Consider the following 21180-nt stretch of genomic DNA (forward strand, 5'->3'; position numbering starts at 1 on the left):
CAGTTTTCTCATCTCTAAAATGTATATAATCTCTAAATTGGATTGTAATATTTATGGTACTTATCTCACAGGTTTTTTTTGTAAAGCTTAATGAAATCAGGTATATAAGGAGATTTGTAAACATTGAAGTGTTATTAAAATGTCTGGTATTTTTATGACAAAGAATGACAGGAAGTACAGTTTGGCTCAATTTTGGCATAGGTGTAAGGGGACAAAAGTGAGTTAAGTCTAGAAATATAAGGAAGCCTAAGATTTTTTTTAGACCTTCTATAATGATAACCAAGATGTATCTGATTTGAATAATAACCATAACATGAAATATTTCAAATTCCAATCCAAAATCAATAAATACCTACATCATATATACCTACATATCAGCATATGTACAATATGTTTAAGGTACAATAGAATTTTCCCCTAAAACATGTATATATAAACAGACACAAATTTATATGTATGTATGTATATGTATGCGTGTGTTTATGCATGCATGTATATGCATATATATGGATGTCACTGTCAATAAGGAAGTTATAACTTTTCAGAGCTATTGGAATGAGCAAGAAGAGTTAGGAAGGAACAGAGGAGAGTAGTCCCTTTGTCTTTCTTCCCAATTTTGGAGATTGCTGAACACCTTCAGGAAGCATTAAACCGGAGCTTCATTCTGTATTGCTGGTGCTATTGCCTAATGCTTTCTTCCCAGTTCCTATATATAAAACACCTATGTATAATTTTCAAATGATCATTCATAATGCCACAACCAGAAAAGAATGACTGAGCTGAAAGAAAGAACCTCTGGATCTCATGTATTATGCAGTATTCCGTTTATAAATGAGGAATCTGAGTCTCAAAGGGAGGAAGTGACTAGAGCTTGTCTTCTGATTCTCAATCCCAGAACTTAACTCTACAATAAATTGGGAAAACATTTTAAAATCACTTGTTAATTGTGTTCAAATATCAAAAATACTCTTTCTAATATAGCAGTATAATTTTTAAGTGTGGAAGTGATGATTCATTCTAAAAGGAACAGAAAGATTAAGGACAAGATTTAATCCAGGTAAACCTACCACACTCTGAAGTTTAAATTCAAAAATATTCAAGATTTCTAACCATCAAATAAGGAAATGAAGGTACATTCTAATCATGGAATAAATAATAGCTATGATTGATATAAAGCTTATATTTTTACAGGAAGACAAAGATCAGAATTGCTCAGGATGAGAATGCAGGGATGGGTTATAATTTCCACAAATGAAGGGAGTAATCTAATATCACAGATCTAAGCACACATAAGTAAGTACAATATAAAGAAGTCTTCCTCTGTGAAGAATAGATTTGGGAGTTTCTTTCATAGGACATAGAAATTGCAGTAATAGTTATTTTAGTTCCAAATTTCACAGAATCGCAGAATTTAAGAACTGGAAAGGACCTCTGTGGCCATCTAGTCTAACCGCACACAAAAGATATTTCCATTATGCATATCCAACAAGTGGTCATCCAACCTGTACTTGACCATTTTCAAAAAATGGGAAATCTGCCACCTCCTGAAGCAACCAATTTCACTTTTGGACAGCTCTGATTCTTAGAATTCGCACCCCCCCCCCCCCAAATGAAGACTAGATTTCCTGTGTGGATCTGAAATTTTCAGGTAGCAAAATTATTGAATAAAAACATGTGCTTGGGGCAGCTAGGTGGCACAGTGGATAGAGCACCAGCCTCGGAGTCAGGAGGACCTGAGTACAAATCCTGCCTCAGATACTTGAGTAGCTGTGTGACTTTGGGCAAGTCACTTAACCCCAACTGCCTCACTAAAAACAAAAACAAAAACAAACAAACAAAATAAACATGTGCTGTTGTTTTTGTTGTTTAGCCATTTCAGTCATGTCCCACTCTTTTGTGACCCCATTTGGGTTTTTCTTGGTAAAGATACTGGAGTGCTTTGCTGTTATTTTCTCCAATTCATTTTACACATGAGGAAACTGAGGGCAAACAGGGTTAAGTGGCTTGCCCAGGGTCACACAGTTAGTGTCTGAGTCCTATTTGAATTCAGTTCTTCTTGACTCTAGGCCTGGTGCTGTGTCTTCTATACCAGCTTCCCGAATAAAAAAATACTTTTTTTAATTTAACTATATAAGGAAGCCTTTGTAATGCTGATCTTATTAAAAAAACTAGATTTTACTGGAAAGATGCTACCCCAGAGAATACCATTTTTTGACCCCTCTAAACAAACTGTGGAGAACATGCATATAAAGAGATGCCCCAGGCCAGCCCATTATATGTTTTATACCTGGTTGCTGGGCTTTGGACTTCATCATGCCCCCTCTGTGAGACCTTCCCTTTCCCTCCTACCTTCTTTTCAGTTACTTGTTATGTATTGTCTTCCCTTATTAGATTATAAGCTCTTTTAGGACAGGAACTATCTTTCTTCTTTCATATTTAGTTTTTGTATTCTTACCTCTTAGCACAGAGCCTATCCAATGGTAGGCTCTAAAGAAATATTTATTGACTTGATTGAATGACTCCACAAGCTCTCCACACAACCAGGTCGGATCCTCCCTCATGTTTAACCTAGGACCTTCCCCACCCCCCTCCACCTCCCCAATTTCCCTCCTTGGTTCCTAAATAAAGAGTCTGTTTCCTTCTTTGGATTTCTGAGTCCTTGAACTTTAAGTCTCTGCTTTCTTTACTCTCCTTCTGGAAATCAAAGAAACAAAAGTCTAGGTCTGGACGGCATGAAAGAGGAAATCTAGTCCACTTCTTTCATTTTCCAAATAAGGAAACTGAAGCTCAGAGATATTAAAGGGTTTTTTTTTCAAGGTCACACATGTAGTAAATAAAAGGCAGTATTTGAACTTAGGTTCTCTGACTCCAAATGCAATTGTGAATGTGTGTATGTGTGTATGTGTGTATGTGTGTATGCACAAAAGTTATGTATATATGTGTTTCTCCACACACACACACACACACACACACACACACACATATATACATGTATATAGCCACATATATGTATGCATCCACACATATCTCCAAATTTATATCTATATCTACATATATCTACATATATATATATCCATATCCATATACATATTTAGATAACTATTTCAATATAATTGTTTTCCTTTGCAATCCTATGCATTTTTGAATCGCTAATTAGTTTATGGAATTATTAAGTGGGGCAAGCATGTCCAGTTCTTGGGGAACTCCCTGAGTAAGACCATGATGGCAACAAGTAGTTTTGCTTCAGTCACACTTTAATAAGGCACAGAGGGTGCAGCAGTAAATAGCACAGAAAGTACAGAGACAAATGGCACAGGTAGGGGGTAGTACAGAGGCAAATGGCCTGGGGATGGGGATGAAGTAGTGGAGAGAGGGAGGCCGGCAGCATGGGGTAGAGAATGGGGAGGGGAAAAGGCACAGAGATTCACTCATTTAACTATGAGTTAGAGTTGTGGGCATTCAACAGTATGAATGCAGATAGAGACAGGAGAAGGCTTGGGAAGTAGGAGCTTGGGATTTCATTTTTAGTAGGGTTTTGGTGGGGGCAGACTACCTGTTATACGTGCTACTTTGGTGTTAATTCATTAACACATCCACATCATCTCAAAGTTATCAACAGTGCTTTAAGGTTCATTCATTAACTTATTGAAATCATCTCAAAGTTATCAGGAAGGTTTGGTGTTCTGCTGATTTCACTGAGGATGTTTGAATCTTATCTGAGATCATAGGACCAGAAGGTTCTGACAGCAAGGCCTAGCTGGTTTCCCTTGATTTAGCACATCATCTCAGGATGCGATTTTTAAGTTAATATATGATGCAATCTGGCAAGTAACTGTTATGCTCCTTTGATATAAGGGGCAGTTTTTAAGTGACATCTAAGTTGTTCTTTGCAATCTTACTTCCTGCTGTTGTTACTTTATACTGACTACTTATAACATACTTATTATACTAACCATAAAGGGGGAGATGATCAGGGAGACCAGAGCAATATACAATTTTAACACAATTTTATTTTATGCCTTTACAAACATTATCCTGAGAAGAGGTTCATAGACTTCACCAGACTGCCAAAGGGGCCTATGACATATGAAAGGTTCAGAACCCACTCTTGCTCTGTATTTGAACCTATAATTGCACTAAATTTGATCCTTATCCTGTCTTCTTTCTTCGTGGTTGAATTTGTCCAAGCAAAAGTCCTCTAATCAGATTCTGGCAGTGATTTTGTTTCATCTATAGGCTTCTGCTCTAAATTGACATTAGTTATTTAGGCCTCCAGACTATGAGACTAAGCCTGTATTACATTCTCAAAGATTCTGTTTATTCCCATGCTTTTCCTATCATGAGACTCACTTTCAGAATGAAGAACAGCTTTAGTTGTATTTCTATTACCCTGTGTGGCCCACTCCATTGACTTAACTGTCCAGTGAAAACAAAGTATCTTCCCCTATTATTATGCTGCTGTGATCAACTGCTTCATTGTTCACAATATGTTGCATGTGGTCACATAGCATAAGGCGAGTGATCCACCCAAATCTAGTCTTACAACAATGAAAACAGTAACAAAATAAGTGTGTAAGATAATTCACATTAAAATAACATGTAGATGAGCCTCACTGTGGTGTCATCAGGCTAAAGACAGAGATAGGAATGAATCTGTGGTTTTAATGATATAGGACAGAGGTGTCAAACAGATATCCACAGGACGTATTTCCCATAACGCTCCCAAGTATGGCCTAAACCAGATTAAAGCATAATTAGGAAATATATAACAAAATAAATAAAAATATAATAAAGCACAGATAATATTAGTATGTTTTTTTAAGTCAATATATGGATGATAGGGATCCTTATATGTGGTTTAGTGGCACTCATTTCTATTCAACTTTGACATCACTGTTGTAGGGAACTCCCCAGTGGAGAAATGCATTCTGTAATGTAGACTGGCACCTTCTCTACAACTTAGAATCTTAGAGAGTTGCCTAGAGACATGAGAGGTTAAATGATTTGCTCACAGTCATAAAACCATCATATATCATTAGCAGTGCTCAAACATAGGTCTTTTGGCTTCAGTGCTGGATCTCTACCCAATATGTCAAATTCCTTTTCTTAATGATCAAATTAGATAATATGTATAAAATGCTTTGCAAGACGTAAGGAGGTATGTAAATGTTAACTATTATTATTATCTCTAGGGCCTGTGACCACAAATTGTTTTCATTTATCTACTTAAAGAACAATTAGTTCTTTATAGAGAACTTATTGTTAGAGAAATACCTGGGATATAAAATAAGTGCATCTAGAATAAGGAACTTAGGAAGGAAGGTCCCATGAATCATGAGCACAGTGGATCAATGGAGTGTCATAGAAAACAAAACAAAACAAAAATTGGATGAAGAATCAAGAAACTAGGTTTTTCTGCTCCTATTTCTCACTTTCTGTGAAATCTTAGACGAGTCACAACCTCTGTGAGCTTCAGTTTCCTTATCGGCGTAAGGAAGATGTACTAAAGGATCTAAAATGTCACTTCCAGCTGGAAAATAATATGATTCAATGTGAGCAAAATTGCATCAGATAGGTCTTTCAACTCTCCAGACAGTCAGTAGACAATTCACATTTGTTATCATTGATTTCACAATTGTGTGAAAAACACATTTGTGAAATGGTACTTTTAGTTCAAGGAAAGTCTTCCCCAGGTTCCTTTTATAATGGAAGAATCTCATTGATTGTGATATAAAACAACAAAGGCAAGCTGGTGAGAACACAATATGTGCTCTTCAAACATAGAATTAGCTTTATTTCTCAAAGCCCACTTAGTTGCAATGTGTTTAGAACAGCATTCAATTATTTACTTCAACAATATTTGAAATGTTGAATGGATGGGCTCCACTAAAGCTGTCAAAGCATTTGCTGGGAAAAGTTTAAGTTTCTATTAAGTTTAATGCAAATAGCACTAAATAAGCTTCTGAGGTAGTATCAATATTAGAAAAAGTGTGGTGAAGAATGTATTTTGTCATGCAGATTTAAATACCAAACCATTTCAATCTGTAGAGGAATTACATTTTTTTCTCAGTGTAGATTGACAAGGATAGCATTTTTGGAGTGTTTTAATAGTGGCCAGAACAATAGTTTCATCTACATCATCCAATTCTTATATTTCATTAAAAGTGTCCTATAAATCCAAATTAAATTCAGGAATATGGAAAATGTTATGGCTTAGCAGAATCCTGATCTTATTCTACTTTTGAGACTATGTGAAGCCAATGTATTACCAGCAAACCTTACACAGAGCAAGAGGAAGGTTGGAAAAGGTAAAAGTTTTTGTTGTTGTTTGTTTGTTTGTTTTTTAAGGAAATGACAGTATATATGAAGAAAAGTGGGAAAGTACCAGAGAAATTATTGTTTTTAGGACTTTAAGGTTTGCAAAGTACTTTATATACATGATCTCATTTGATACTCACTTAAGATAAATGTTATTATTAGTCCTGTTCTAAGACAACAAAACTGAGGTTTTATTAGATTTTCCCAAGGCTACACAGATAATAGCTGAGGCTAGATTTGAACCCAAATCTTCCTGATTTCAACAGTGCTACATGGAAAAGAGATAGGAGAAAAAAGGAAATGGTTTATGCTGTGGGGGTACATACAAATAGTTTCATTGATTTTCATTATGTGAATTCCAAGGCTGCCTCTCTCATAATTAACTTAATAAGAACAGTATTGTCAGAAATATTTTTCATGACTCTAAAACTAATACTGGTCAAGATAGGCATCAATGTATTATATCTCCATTATTCTCTCCAAGTATCTGCAGTGAGTGAGGGGGTTGAACCAGAAAATTTAAAGACTAGTAAGCATCTACAAGATGTTTAAATTAAATTCACAACAAGCTCTACTCTAGATCTTAATGGAAAAATAATAAAACAAGTCACCATAGGATTGTTTACTGCTTTTCTAATAACAGAATGGACAGTGTAATTATGGTTGTTCCTGCTAATATATGTGGGAAGAATGAAATGTTCTATATAACAGCAGTAGTTTGGAAAATAGTGAGTAGTACAATCAGAAAAACTGACTCCTTAAACTTTGCCTCAGTGAGTGCATTATTCTCAGAAACTCTGGAGAAGACACTATATAAGTTCAGTGAATTTATTTTTTTTTGCATAAATAAGCTTCTTTTTTTGTGGAAAAGACATCTTTTGCCAAACTTTAAAATGACAGGATTGAGGCAGCTATGAAATTACAACACAAGAAGCATTCATTTTTGACCAATGATACCTAGTTATAAGAAGACTACTAAGAGGATAGGGACAGGTATTACAGAGTAGTTACAGAATGTACTCAGTGTTACAGAGCATTTTTAGATGAAGGGACTGCTTTTATCAGTACTGGTTGACATCTTCTTTTCAAATTATAGTCGGAGAGTTTCCTAGAGCAGTGATGTCAAACTCAAATAGAAATTAGGGTCACTAATCCACATATGGAGCAGCTAGGTGGTAAAGTGGATAGAGTGCCAGGCCTGGAGTCAGCAAGACATGAGTTCAAATCTATCCTCAGATGCTTACTAACTATGTGACCCTGGGCAAATCAACTTAACCCTGTTTGCCTCAGTTTTCTCATCTGTAAAGTGAGCTGAAAAAGGAAATGGCAAAGCACTCCAGTATCTTTGCCAAGAATAAACCAAATGAGGTCATGAAGAGTAAGACACAACTGAAAAATGACAGAACAAAAACAAAAATCCACATGTATCTATCCCTATGGTCTATATATTGACTAAGTTTTAAAATATAATGTTATCTATGTCTTAGTGTATTTTTATTTATTTTGTTAACTATTTCTTACTTACATTTTAGTCTAGTTTCATGGAACTGGGGAGTATTGCTAGTGGCCAATATTTGATATCTCTGATCTAGATCCCTGAGAGGCCAATTGACAAAGACAAAGTTGGGACTTGAACTCAAGGTCTTCCTAATTTTGAGGCCAACTCTTTAAGCATTACACCATACTACCTCTGATGAAATAACAATCTACAACAATAATAGTTTTCATTTATTTAGCATTTTGAAGTTTGCAAAGTGTTTTTTCACATGCATTATTTATTTATGTCTTTACCTGCTAGGTATTTTTGTTGTTCGTGTCTGAATTTTCATGACTCCATGTGGGGTTTTCTTGGCAAAGATACTGGAGGGGTTTGCCATTTCTTTCTCCAGCTCATTTTACAGATGAGGAAACTGAGGCAAACAGGTTTAAGTGACTTGCCACACAGCTAATAAGTGTCTGAAGCCGGTTTTGAACCCAAGTAGATGAATCTTCCTGACTCCAGACCCAGCATTCTATCCACTGAGCCACCTAGATACTCCTATTAATTTAATTTTATAAATGAGGAAAGATAGACTCAGAGAAGATAGTAATGGTAGTAGTAACAGTAGCATCAGAAGGCTCATCTTAAAAAGCATTTAAAGACATAGGATTGGGTAACATTTCAAAAAATTAACCTATTCTTTTGACTACCAGCCTAAGAAAATTAAAGAAAAAAATTGAAAAATTAAGTTGTCAAAATATAGATGCAGAGTCTAGCAAAACAAATTCCCATATCAGCCATGTTTGAATACACATACACACAGGTGTATGTATATTGTACGTATCTTACTGCATTTTAAATTCATAATCTCTTTGATGAGGTGAGTGGAATGTTTCATCACCATTTTTGGGGGGCAAAGGGGAAAGGAATAACCATTTATATAATGCCTACTATGTGCCAGACCCAGTGTTAAGCTGTTTTTACAAATATTTCATTTGATCTTCACAACAACCCTGTGAGGTAGATTGTGAGGGACTGTCTGATGTTGGCAGCTACCAGGATGGGCGCTGTGGCAAGGGTAAGGAAAGATCTGGGTATTTTGGAAGTCGAGGCAGGGACTGTGGTAGGCAGAGTCGTGTGTACTGGGATGGGCTGGATACGGAGAAGCCATGAGGCAATTGGGCAGTGCTATGAGATAAGCTGGGTGCAAGGAAGTAGCCGAGCCTGAGCTCCTGAGGCAAGGGGCGGTGCCACGTGGGAGTGGGATGGCAGAGGACTGAGTTCCCTCTGCTTAGTCCCCTCCCTATATGCAACGTCATCCCCAGATGCCTCTTGTGACCTTCCTGACCTCCGGGTCCCTTTGTGCAGCACTGACCCAGTCCCCTCCTGAGTCTGACTTCCTAGGTCACGTACTCTTGTCCATGCGTCAATCCCAGATGCCTCCTTCCTGTATCCAATCCTGGCCTCCTACGTCACTCCCTCCCCCTTGGTGTGCTAAACTCAGACAGCCCCTTCCGGTATCTGACCCTACAATCATTGGCTAGTAGCGGGCTGGGGAGGAGGGGCTAAGTAGGTACTTAGGAACAAGCATGGTCAGATCACACACGTGCGCTCTCCCCTGGCTCCTGCCCTGTTGCTCTGGCCTTGCTGCTTGGGCTTGCTATGATGGTTTGCTGTGTTGGCCTCTGAATAAAGCTCTGGTGTTGGTGCCTCCCGATGGCTCGTCTCTGTGTGGTGATCCGGCTCAGAACTGAAGACCCAGGCGTGGGTAAGACTCTGGTGGTGCACTTCTTTTAAGAGAAGTGGGTACTGGCGCACGACTGGCAGAAGGTCGGTGTGCGGCCCGTATAGTAGATGCTAGTATTGTTCCCATTTTAAACTTGAGGAAATTGAAGCAAAAATTTAATAAGTGTCTGAGTTCAGATTTGAGCTCAGGTTTCCTGACTCCAGGCTGAGTACTCTGTCCCCTGCAAGAACAGCTTCCTCTTTTACCTGTGTGATTTATCATTTTGTTCATCAGAGTATAGATGCTGTCCAAAGAGAAAGTATAGAAGAGAAGAGGGCCTAAGGAAGTTATTAATGATAGAAAACTATGTTTAGGAAGAAGGAAGAGTATGAGAAACCAGCAAAGAAGTTAAAAGTGTAATCAGAGAATACACAACATTGTACAGTGAAAAGAACTCTGGGATTTTTAGTCAAAGGAATGCCATTTGAGTTCTTGCTCTACCATAAGTCGTGTGTGACTTGGAAAAGTAATTTCTTGACTTCAGTTTTCTCACTTGCAAAAAGAGGGAGGTATACTTATATGGTCCCTGGGTTGCCTTCAAATTCTCTCAACTTCTACATCTATGCTCCTTTTATCCTAACATTTCTAAGATCTAAGTGAATTATTATATTCAGATTACATTATATTATATTATAAGATCTAAGTGAATTATTATATTCAGAAGCATGAGGGGGAGATAGGAAAGAAATAATCTCAAAAATCATCCTTACAATACCAGCAGGAGATGCCATTAATATCCTATGCAATTTTAGAAACATTTAAAATATAAATAGTTTACATCATTGTCACCTAATATGAGTTGACTTCCATTCTAATGTAGGAATATCTTTTTATTAAAAATTTGCAGATAGCATATAAGATAGTCATCTATCCTAAGAGATGGACATTTAGATGTAAGGCTCGTTCCAGCAACTGTGATTTCTCTCTGAGTTCCCTTAGAAAGAATTTTTGTAATTGTTAATGGCTCAGTTAATATTGATAGATTGACCATGCTTGAGTTGAATCACCTGTTTCCTAGTTTTGGAAGATGAATCCTGGCAAATAACCTGATTTATACTATAGATCTGTCCTTCTCACTCATAGCTTACATGATAATATTATAAGCAATACTAGCACAAGTGGATCATCGCGATAGATTCTGAATTGCATTTATTTTTTCTCCTTTCATTCCAGTCCACACTACAACTCACTTCCAGCTAAATTTTCATGACATAGTATTTTGATTCTGTTACTCCCTTCTTAAAAATACTAACCAGATTCCCACTGCCTACTTGATAAAATACAAATCCCCCAGTCTGGAATTCATGTACTTCATTTATAATAGTAATAACTATCATTTATATAGTGCTTTAAGGTTTGAAAAGCACTTTACATATGGTATTTGATCACTACTACCCTGTGAAGTCAGTGTTATTATCATCCTCATTTTCAGATGAGGAAACTGAGGCTGAAAGAAGTTACGTGAATTTCCTAAGATGGCACAGTAATTTTCTGAGGCAGGATTTGAGCTCAGATCTTCTAAACTCCAAGTCTAATTTATCCATGGCACTACCTAACTGCCCCTAAAAAAAATTCATTGGAAAAGAAATTACAGAGTATATAATATTCTACTCCTTTCCTCTTGCTGTCTCTCTAAGCCCCACTTATTGAAATTTTCTCCATCCTACAAGGCAAAGCTCAAAAAACGCCTCATACACAAGTACTCCTTGATCATATTTCCTGCTATTAACTCATTCATTCAACAAATATGATGAGTACCAACTATGAACAAAGCACTGGGCTAAGCTTTAGAGCAGGAATTCTGAAGTTAATGAGTTGGAATGCAGAAAAAAAATTAAATGTTTATTTCAATATAATTGATTTTCTTTGAAATCATTTATTTTTTAGTTCATGCCTTTAAAAGCATTATTCCATGAGTCTATAGGCTTTGTCCATCTGATGAAGGGAGTTATGACCCAAAATGTTTTTTTTTTCCTTTGTCCTGAGTATTACTTGGAATTCCTTGGCTGTATGTTATAGATATAGCTCTCAATTTTTTTTCTTTAGCTATTGTCTTCAAAGAGTTTTGAACAAGTGATGCCTCCATCTGAGTTCCCTTAATGTTAACACATGGAGCCCATTCCAGAGAAAAGCAGGAGTCTTGGGGTCAGAAAACTACTTCAGGTGCTGGATCTGACCTGATATTTATAAGGTGATCCAGTCATATGAATTTTCTAGTTTCTCTTTCTACATTTTTAAAGTGGAAAACATAGTTCTTAGTATACATTGCCTTGAGAATCAAATGAAACATGATGTGTACCTTTAAAAAACTCTATAATTGTAATAAACAATATTACATATATATTTGGTATACATACAATATAATTATAATATGACATACATTTATACCTGTATATTATATTACCAATATATATACATATACATATGTATATGTGTAAATGTATATTTGGCATATATTTATATATATTTGGTATTTTATATATATGTATATATATATATATATTTGGTATAATATACCAAAATGCAGTATTTAATCAGTACACATAATACATGTTTGTACAGTACAATATAGCATAATAATGTAGATTCAATAATGTGATCCATGTGTTCTTAATGGACCTTCTTAGCTCTTTGCATACCAGCTTGTTGTATCAACTTTTGACATTTGAATTTATATAATCACAGAAGTTCCATAATATAATCACAAAATGTTAATAAGTTGTTTAACTGCGAAGATGCAGCTATGCTATGGAAATATGTCTTCAAGTAGCTGTATCATATTTTTCTTTAGCTGTTTTCCCCAAAGTACTTTTTTTTAAAAGATTCATTAATTTATTTACTTTTAGTTTTCAACATTCATTTCCACAAGATTTTGCATTCCAAATTTTCTCCCCATCTCATCCCTCCTCCAACCCTAAGACATAATGCATCCTGAATACCCCTTCCCCTAATCTGCCCTCCCTTCCATCTCTTCCCTTTTCTCTTATCCCCTTCCTCTTCTGTTTTTCTGTAGGGCAGGATAGATTTGTATACCCCATTGCCTGTATATCTTATTTTCCAGTTGCATGTGAAAACAATTTTTTAACATTTGTTTTTAAAACTTTGGGTTTCAAATTTTTGCCCTTACTCCCTCCCCACCCACCCTCATTGAGAAGGCAAGCAACTCGATACAGGTTATACTTGTGTAGTCATGCAAAACACTTCCACAGTAGTCATGTTGTGAAAAACTGTCTTAATCCTATCCTGCCCCCCCCATTTATTATATTCTCTCTTTTGACCCTGTCCCTCCTCAGAAGTGTTTGATTCTGATTACCCCTTCCCCCAATCTACCCTCATCTCCGTCATCCCCTCCCCACTCTCTTATCCCCTTCCCCCATATTTTCCTGTAGGGTAAGATAGCTTTCCATACCCAATTGAGTATATATGTTATTCCTTCCTTAAGCCAAATCAGATGAGAATAAGATTCATTCATTCCCTCTCACCTTCCCCACTTCCCCTCCACTGTAAAAGCCTTTTCTTGTCGTTTTATGTGAGATAATTTACCCCATTCTACCTCTCCCTTTCTCCTTCCCCCAGTATAATCCTCTCTCACCCCTTAATTTTATTCTCCAGATATCACCTCTTCATCTTCAACTCACCCTGTACCCTTTATCTATCTATCTATACATATAATTTTTTCCCTCCAACTACTAATACTGACAAAGGTCACATGAGTTACAAATATAATCTTTCCAGGTAGGAATGTAGACAGTTCAACCTTAATAAGTCCATTATGATTTCTCTTTCCTGTTTACCTCTTCATGCTTCTCTTGAGTCTTGTATTTGGAAGTAAAATTTTCTGTTCAGCTCTGGTCTTTTCAGCAGGAATGCTTGAAAGTCCTCTATTTCACAGAATTTCCATTTTTCCCCTGAAGGATTATGCTCAGTTTTTCTGGGTAGGTGATTCTTGGTTGTAATCCTGTCTCCTTTGCCCTCGGGAACATCATATTCCAAGCCCTCTGATCCCTTAATGTGGAAGCTTCTAAATCCTGTGTTATCCTGATAGTGTTTCCACAATACTTGAATTGTTTCTTTCTGGCTGCTTGCAATATTTTCTCCTTGACCTGGGAACTCTACAGTTTGGCTGCAATATTCCTAGGAGTTTTCCTTTGGGGATCTCTTTCAGGAGGTGATTGGTGGATTCTTTCCATTTCTATTTTGCCCTCTGGTCCTAGAATATCAGGGCAGTTTTCCTTGATAATTTCTTGAAAGATAAAGTCTAGGCTCTTTTTTTGATCATGACTTTCAGATAGTCTAATAATTTTTAAATTATTTCTCCTGGATCTATTTTCCAGGTCAATGATTTTTCCATTGAGATATTTCACATGGTATTCTATTTTTTCATTTTTTTGGTTTTGTTTTACAATGTCTTGCTTTCTTATAAAGTCACTGGTTTCCAATTGCTCTATTCTAATTTTTAAGGAAGTATTTTCTTCAATGAGCTTTTGGATTTCCTTTTCCATTTGGCCAATTCTGCTTTTGAAGGCATTCTTCTCCTCATTGTCTTTTTGGACCTCTTTTGCCATTTGGGTTAGGCTATTTTTTAAGGTATTATTTTCTTCAATATTTTTGCCCTATTGGGTCTCCTTTAGCAAGCTATTGACTAGTTTTTCATGATTTTCTTGCATCACTCTCATTTCTCTTCCCAGTTTTTCCTCTACTTCTTTTGCTTCTCAAAATCCTTTTTTGAGCTCTTCCATGGCCTGGGACTGATTCATATTTTGCTTGGAGGCTTTGGAGGTAGGAGCTTTGACTTTGTTGTCTTCTTCTGGTTGTGTGTTTTGATCTTCTTTGTCACCAAAGAAAGATTCTATAGTCTGATTTTTTTTGCACAGTTTGCTCATGATCCTAGCCAATTACTTGAGTTAAAACTCTTTGTTTAAGTAGGGGTCTGCTTCCAGTGTGGAGAATGTACTGTCCCATGCTTCAGGGGTTTTGTTTAGCTATTTTCAGAGATACTTCTAGGCACCTGTAAGTTTTCAGATATTCCAAGGTGGTATGATCAAGGTCAAGATGTTTACTCCTTTCCTGGCCTGGTCTCTGCTCTATGAGTGACCACCAGAACTCTTTTTTTGCCTTGGAAATGTGAGGAGGATTCCCTCTCCACCACCACTACAAGCTCCACCATGCCAGCACTCCTCCTCACCCCAGGATCGCCACCCCGAACTGTGACCCAGATTCAAGAACAAACAAAGCAAGAGAATCCTGCCTCAGCAGCAGCAAAGATATCCCTGCAATGTCCCTCTGATCAGTCACTTGATTCCCCTTCAGTCTATGGGCCAGAAGCTCAGGAAGCAGCTGCCACCCCTGGGCTCTGCCAGGACTGGGGCTGGGACTGAGCTTCTCTCTCACCACCGCAGTTGCAGACTTTTCCTACAGACCTTCTAAGTTGTCTTTGGCATTTGTGGGTTGAGAAGTCTGGAAACTCCCACAGCTGCCTGTGATTCAGTCCCCTGAGGCCTGTTCCAGGTTCGCTGGGGCCTGGTCTTTGCTTGTGCGCCCATGCTGAACTGCGTTTCTCTCCCAGCCTGGCGTGATAGACCTTTCTAAACAACTATCCAGGTTGTCTTGGGCTGGAAATTTTTTTCACTGTGTCTTTTTGTGGGTTCTGCTGCTCTAGAATTTGTTTAGAGCCATTTTTTGCAGGTATTTGGAGGGGTTTGGGGGAAAGCTCAAGCAAGTCACTGCTTTTACATCGCCATCTTGGCTCCACCCTCTCCAAAGTACTTTTGAAGTGGTAATAACTCAATCAGACTTCTCTGAACTTTAATTCTTGGAGCCCATCCCCAAAGATTTCTCTGTGAGGTCAAAATAACTCTCTTACTGAGTCAAGAAGAGAATAATGTAAGCTGGGCTAAGCAAATTACCCAAGCCTCTTGGGGCTTTAACTTTAGAGAGTGAGAAACTTTACAAGCCAAGAGCAGCTCCAAAGGAGACCCCTGCAGGGGGTAGTAGGAAAGTTTTCTCTCCTCCCCCTCCCACCAGCCTTGTAGTTTTGAAGGAAAGTTACTCAATTATTGGAAGATATCACATCCAGAAGGGAGCAGAAACATATGCCCCAGATAGGGATAAAATACTCTCAAGGAGTATGACCTCTGGCAACAAAGAAGAGGGACAACTATGGATTCAAGGGAGGAACAGATCCAGCCTAGCAGCTGAGCAGCCTGTCAAGCAGAGATGCCATATCCAGGGGAGAGCTTTGTGAGGACTCTAAGTAGAAAGGATACCAGAAGTTGTGAGTTGCCTCTGCCACATGTATTTTACATGTTTCATTACCGCTTTAATTAATCTAAGTTTGAGCTGACCCTTCCTATGGATGATGGGTGTATTTGTAGGAGAGTATGCCCTGGGCTCATGGATGAAATGTTTTGAAGTTACTGATTTTGCTATTCTGTTTTACTAAATGTCTTTGTTAAGAGCTCATTGTGTCTACTGTCTGTTTATATGGGCTTATCCTACAGAATGGCCCTACAAACTGCACCTTGAACATCAAGGTAGCAATCATCCTTTTGGGGGACTCACCCTTGAGTCTGAATACAATTTTGAAGAATAGCTCAAAGGTAACAGTGTACAAAGTAGCCTTACAGGGGAAGGTATTATGTATTAAACAACTGAAAGTCATCCATAGACTATCAAATGCCCTCTAATGAGCCTGTATTCAACCAACTGAAGATCATCAGGGGTCCAGTTATTTTATTATACATGGTCTTAGACCCTAAATCCTGGTGGGTATGTAGTTATGTTCTCCATCAACTAAAGGTAGATAAACATACCTGATGTATACTTGGGTACATTATCCTGCTAACAACAAGCATGGGTGAAATAATGTTTTGGGTTTTTTTTTTGTTTCTGTTTTTGTTTTTTTGCTTAAAAGATAACAGTGGTTATTAATGGATTTACTTTTAGGCTCTCTATAAACTTAATTTTTTTCTTTTTGGCCAATTAGATAATTGAGTATTCTTCTTGAAAAGTAGTATCTTATTTTGAGATTGATCACAGCTACGTGTATACTAATTTTCTAGTACCTCATTCATGCATATGCAAAGAAAAACTTCATACAGTATTAATTTCAGAAACGCCTCTGCCCAATTACATATTTAGTATGTGTCATTTGTAATGCCATTAACTCTTTCTGTAAAAATAGGGGTAATGGCTCTTCAAAGATATTGAAATGAATTATTACTCCTTAATGCTATGAAATTACAGAATATCTACACTTAAGATTTTTGCTGTAACCCATTTTTATGTCATTTTATAACTTTTCTTCCCTATCATCTCAAGCCAAACCAATTCTCACTTGCTTATTGTAATGACTGAATATCAGGTTAGGTTAACTCAATTGGATGATTGATTTTATGGTGTGGTTTTTTTTCCTGTCCTAAAATTTTCCTTATCATTTCCTGCCCCCTCTTTCTTTTGAGCCAGTAGCATTGTTTCTGAAATCTGTTGATTTCCCACTAATATTTGGCTCCCTTCATTTTGGTTGATAAAATAATAGGCTTTCAATCTAAGTGCTTTAGTATTTATCAAGCATAAGTTCCAAAATTTCAGCTATTCTGGACAAACTTTCTTTTATTTTCTAATTTTGACCCACTCTAGGAGTTTAGGAACAAGAGTGTTAGAGAAAAGAATAATAAATCAGAAGAAACTTTGAACTCCACTAAATCCAGTTTTTCAGATAAAGAAATGGAGGTCATTTTATGAGGCTGAATGACTTGCCCAGTACCATATATACTACATGGTTAAACTACATGGTATAATTATGACTGCCACCTGAATTTTCTGACTCATAATCCAAAAGAATTTGTTTGCTTTATTTTTTTTTACCTCTCCTTTATGTTTTTACCTCTCCTTTATGCTGTACCCAATAAAGAGTTTTAAGCCCTAGGTGATCAAAAATATTAAACATTGGTTCTATAGACTCTCTCCTCTATAATATTTAGAGCAAAAGTGAATGTTAAGGAAAGCTGACTAAATGAGATTAAGTTTTGTTGCTGGTTTTTCACATAGAATCCATTTACATTCACAGGTTGTCTTGATTATATGAACATACAATTTCCAGTATTTTTATCATTTGATCAATCAAGGATTTATTAAGTGCTTATTGTCTTACAGGCACAGGACTAAGCAGTGAAGACTACCTCCTGTCCTTCCCTCAGGAGTTTTCATTCTAATGAAGGAGACAATATGAACATATAGAAGAATATATATAATGTAGATAAGATAAATATAATGTAGGTTTTAAAGGGAGTTCTTCAGGATAGGCTTTTGAGCTATCTTGAAGTAAACCCAGGAATTCCAGGTTGTAAAATGAAGAGGAACAATGTTCCATGAATAAGAGACTGCCAAAGCAAATGCACAGAGATGGGAGATGAACTGTCATGTATACATAAGAATGGTAGACCTGTAAGACTGGATCACAGAATGTGAACAGAAGAGTAATACACAGAAAGACTGGAAAGGTTGGAAGGGGTATGGAATAGTGAAATGATGCATTCTCTTCTGCAATATGAAACACATTCTCTACTATTCACAAAAGTACCTAATGGTATCCCTTTTTCCTGACCACAGCTAATAGGATTTTTTTGTATACCATTGGTCAGTGACTAACTTAACTATTGGACAAGGGATCACAGAATTTAAAGTTGGAAGGGACCCCTATTGGAAGTGAACTTGAAATATGAAGCTCATTTTTTCCATGGAAACATTGTTATACATGGTGGTTAGGATCAATATTACTCCACAAATGTCCATTTAACTCATTATTTACTGTAGTTCCAAGTTCCAAATTACTTAAGGCAGTTAGTGTCTAGAGTAGTCTAGTGTCTAGGCCATAGTGTCTAGAGTACTTACAAGGACACAAGATTTGTAGGGGGCCAGACTATCCTGCTGACTATGCTAAATGTAAGGGGACAGATCCTTTCTGCCCAAATTATGCCAATTGTAGAGTGGCATAATCTCCAAGAGAATACTGAGATACCAAAGGAAGAGGTGTTCTTACCTGCTTGGTTAGTAATGAGTTTTATTAGGGTTAATTAGGTGGATTGGATTGTTTAAGAGAGTTTTCTCACAAGAGGCCAGTCTTCCTGGGCAGTAACAGGACAAAGTAACAACGTGGATCCTACCCCAACCCCAGGTCAGGTCAGGCATTATGTAGAAACAGAACAAAGAAAGCATAGTGATAGTGATGGCCCAAGGTTATGTGCATGTTTTCCCATGGAATAATTGGAGCTTCTTTTGCTGCTTACATTTACTCAAGGTAGTTTACATTTTTCTCAGGAGTCACTTGTACATCTGTCTAGTACTAGACTTGGTGACTCAGATAACGAGGTTCACATACTGACTACCATATTTACTAGCTGTGTAACTGAGTAACTCATTTAACTTTTCTCTTCCTCAGTTTCCTAATCTGTAAAATGAAGGTAATAAACTTGATGACATCTAACATCCCTTCCAGCTCTAAATCTATGATCCTATGACTTATAGTGGAACTTGGAAAATATAACCTGTTTGCAAATTGGGAATTCCATGAGTTTTTCCTTTTAAAGAATTGCTAACATCAGGCTTAGTCATAGATTTACTTCTTACATGATTCAATTCTCTCAGTCAATGGGGAGAGATCCTTTGGTCAAGAGAGCAAATTTATTCAAATACAAAAGTGATATATAGTCCCTGTCCTAGAAGCTTATATTCCCATCTTACCTGTAGGTTTATGTCCCTGTTGCTTGTTTGTTGTTTGCTTGTTTTTGTCATCTCTTTTCAAGGCCTCTTTGGTATAGAAAGATGAAGCAAACTATGGATTGAATAGGAGGATCAATGATCTAAAGTTAGAAAAAAATTTAGAAGTTGTCTAGCCGTACAATCCCCATTTTACAGATGAGAAAACTGAGGCTTGATTAAGTGACTTGCCCAAGATCATACAGGTGATAAGTGGTAAAGCCAAGATTCAAACTCAGACCCTCTAATTTTCAATCCAATATATTTTCCCCTGCATTACACTTCTGCCTTTTCTCAATCATCCATGATCACTGTCCAATTCTTTCCAAGTGATAGTCTTACTATTGTTTACCTTATTCTTGCTTGTAAAATAGTTTTTTAAATGCCCATTTTCTTGTTGGATTAAAGCATCAGCATCAGCTCATTCTGAGCTTAAGCTCTTCTGACACAATTTTTTAAATTGGCCACTGCCATGTATTGATCCTCAGTTACAATTCCATGCTTCCATAATCTATGCACATCTTTTAAAAAATCAAAGTAGGTTGATGAATTCACTATATAGTCACATCAGCTTTATTAGACCACCTCTTCCTTTTCTTTGATAAACTTGTGGGTGTTTGTCTTCTCAAAATCTTATTCTTAAGAATTTCTGGTCCCCCTTTGGTCAATTTCCCATTCAGAATTTTAGATTGGGTGTACTGCCTTTTCCTAAACTCTTTGTAATTGCTTTCTCCCAAACTGAAGTGAATGGGCAGGAAGAAAACTTGGAGATATTCAAAAGTAAATTGAGTCTCACCTGATCCCCGATGCTATGAATCTTATGACCTTTGAGTATCTAATGAGTCTTTGGGAATCGAGGGCACCTTATTCCCAAACCAATTCTTTGTTCTAAAACAGTGAGTATAGTTTTCCAAATCACGGACAAATTTCTCAATTTTGTGAGTGGCTTTGTCAGCTACTCTTTAGAGCCAGCTTAGTTTAGATAGGCTATTGAACAAAGCAAGATTACTGGCATGTGGAGAGAATAAGACACATGCATTTATCCCCACACATCACAAATCTAAACATTTTCCCTTTTGCCCAGCAGAAAAAGATATTCAAGGATTGTGACATTTTAGCTGTTCATTTTGAACATCTATTTGCAAGTGATATGTGTTCTATTTTTAACTTACAGGAATTAAAAGGCTAAGTGTAGATGTTGAATTGGAAGCATCCACTAACAAACATACATTTCTCATCATATCATGAAGTTATTAGAATAAGCATTCCAATTAAGAGTGACTTCTTCTTTCTTAAACTGTGTGCATTATGTAACATTAAAAAATATCAAGTGTTCAAGACCAGTGTGACTTCGGGCTAGAATATTATAAAACATTTTAGCTTTTGAGTCATTGATTCATGTGCAACTAATCTTTGTTTCTCCCTATAAGTCAAATCAGCCTGGAAGCCTTATCAGTAATAAAACATTTTTCTTAGAATGTGTTAAAGAATAATATTGAATTTTGATGGAAAAATTAGAAGTTATTTCAGAAAAATGATGTTTGGAATAAAATTTGAGTAACTTAGAACTTCCAACTATAGCTGATCAATAGCATTTTCTGCTCTAGATTTATTTCTGTGTGAGCAGAGCTGGCAAAAAATAATGTGGTGGTTATAAATAAATGTTGAAAATGTGAAAGACTAAGGAGCTATATTTTTTTTGGACTGGGACATAGGCAGAAATAATTTGACAACAGACTTGGCTCAATTTGGTTTTATATACAAATTTGCCTCTGGATCCATTGTGTTTGTCTCTGAATCTAACAGTAAATTAATTGACCCAATTCCCATTAAAAAGTTA

The 21180-nt window shown here is 36.8% G+C and overlaps 1 protein-coding gene across 3 annotated transcripts in view; it reads left to right on the forward strand.

Annotated features, from left to right (window-relative positions):
• Nucleotides 1-21180, forward strand: part of CSMD3 (CUB and Sushi multiple domains 3) — a 1542511-nt gene that overhangs the window by 1355808 nt on the left and 165523 nt on the right. The window lies entirely within an intron of this gene.

This window comes from Vombatus ursinus, unplaced genomic scaffold, assembly GCF_900497805.2.
Source record: "Vombatus ursinus unplaced genomic scaffold, bare-nosed wombat genome assembly UNPS02010284.1, whole genome shotgun sequence".
NCBI classification, from domain to species: Eukaryota; Metazoa; Chordata; class Mammalia; order Diprotodontia; family Vombatidae; genus Vombatus; species Vombatus ursinus.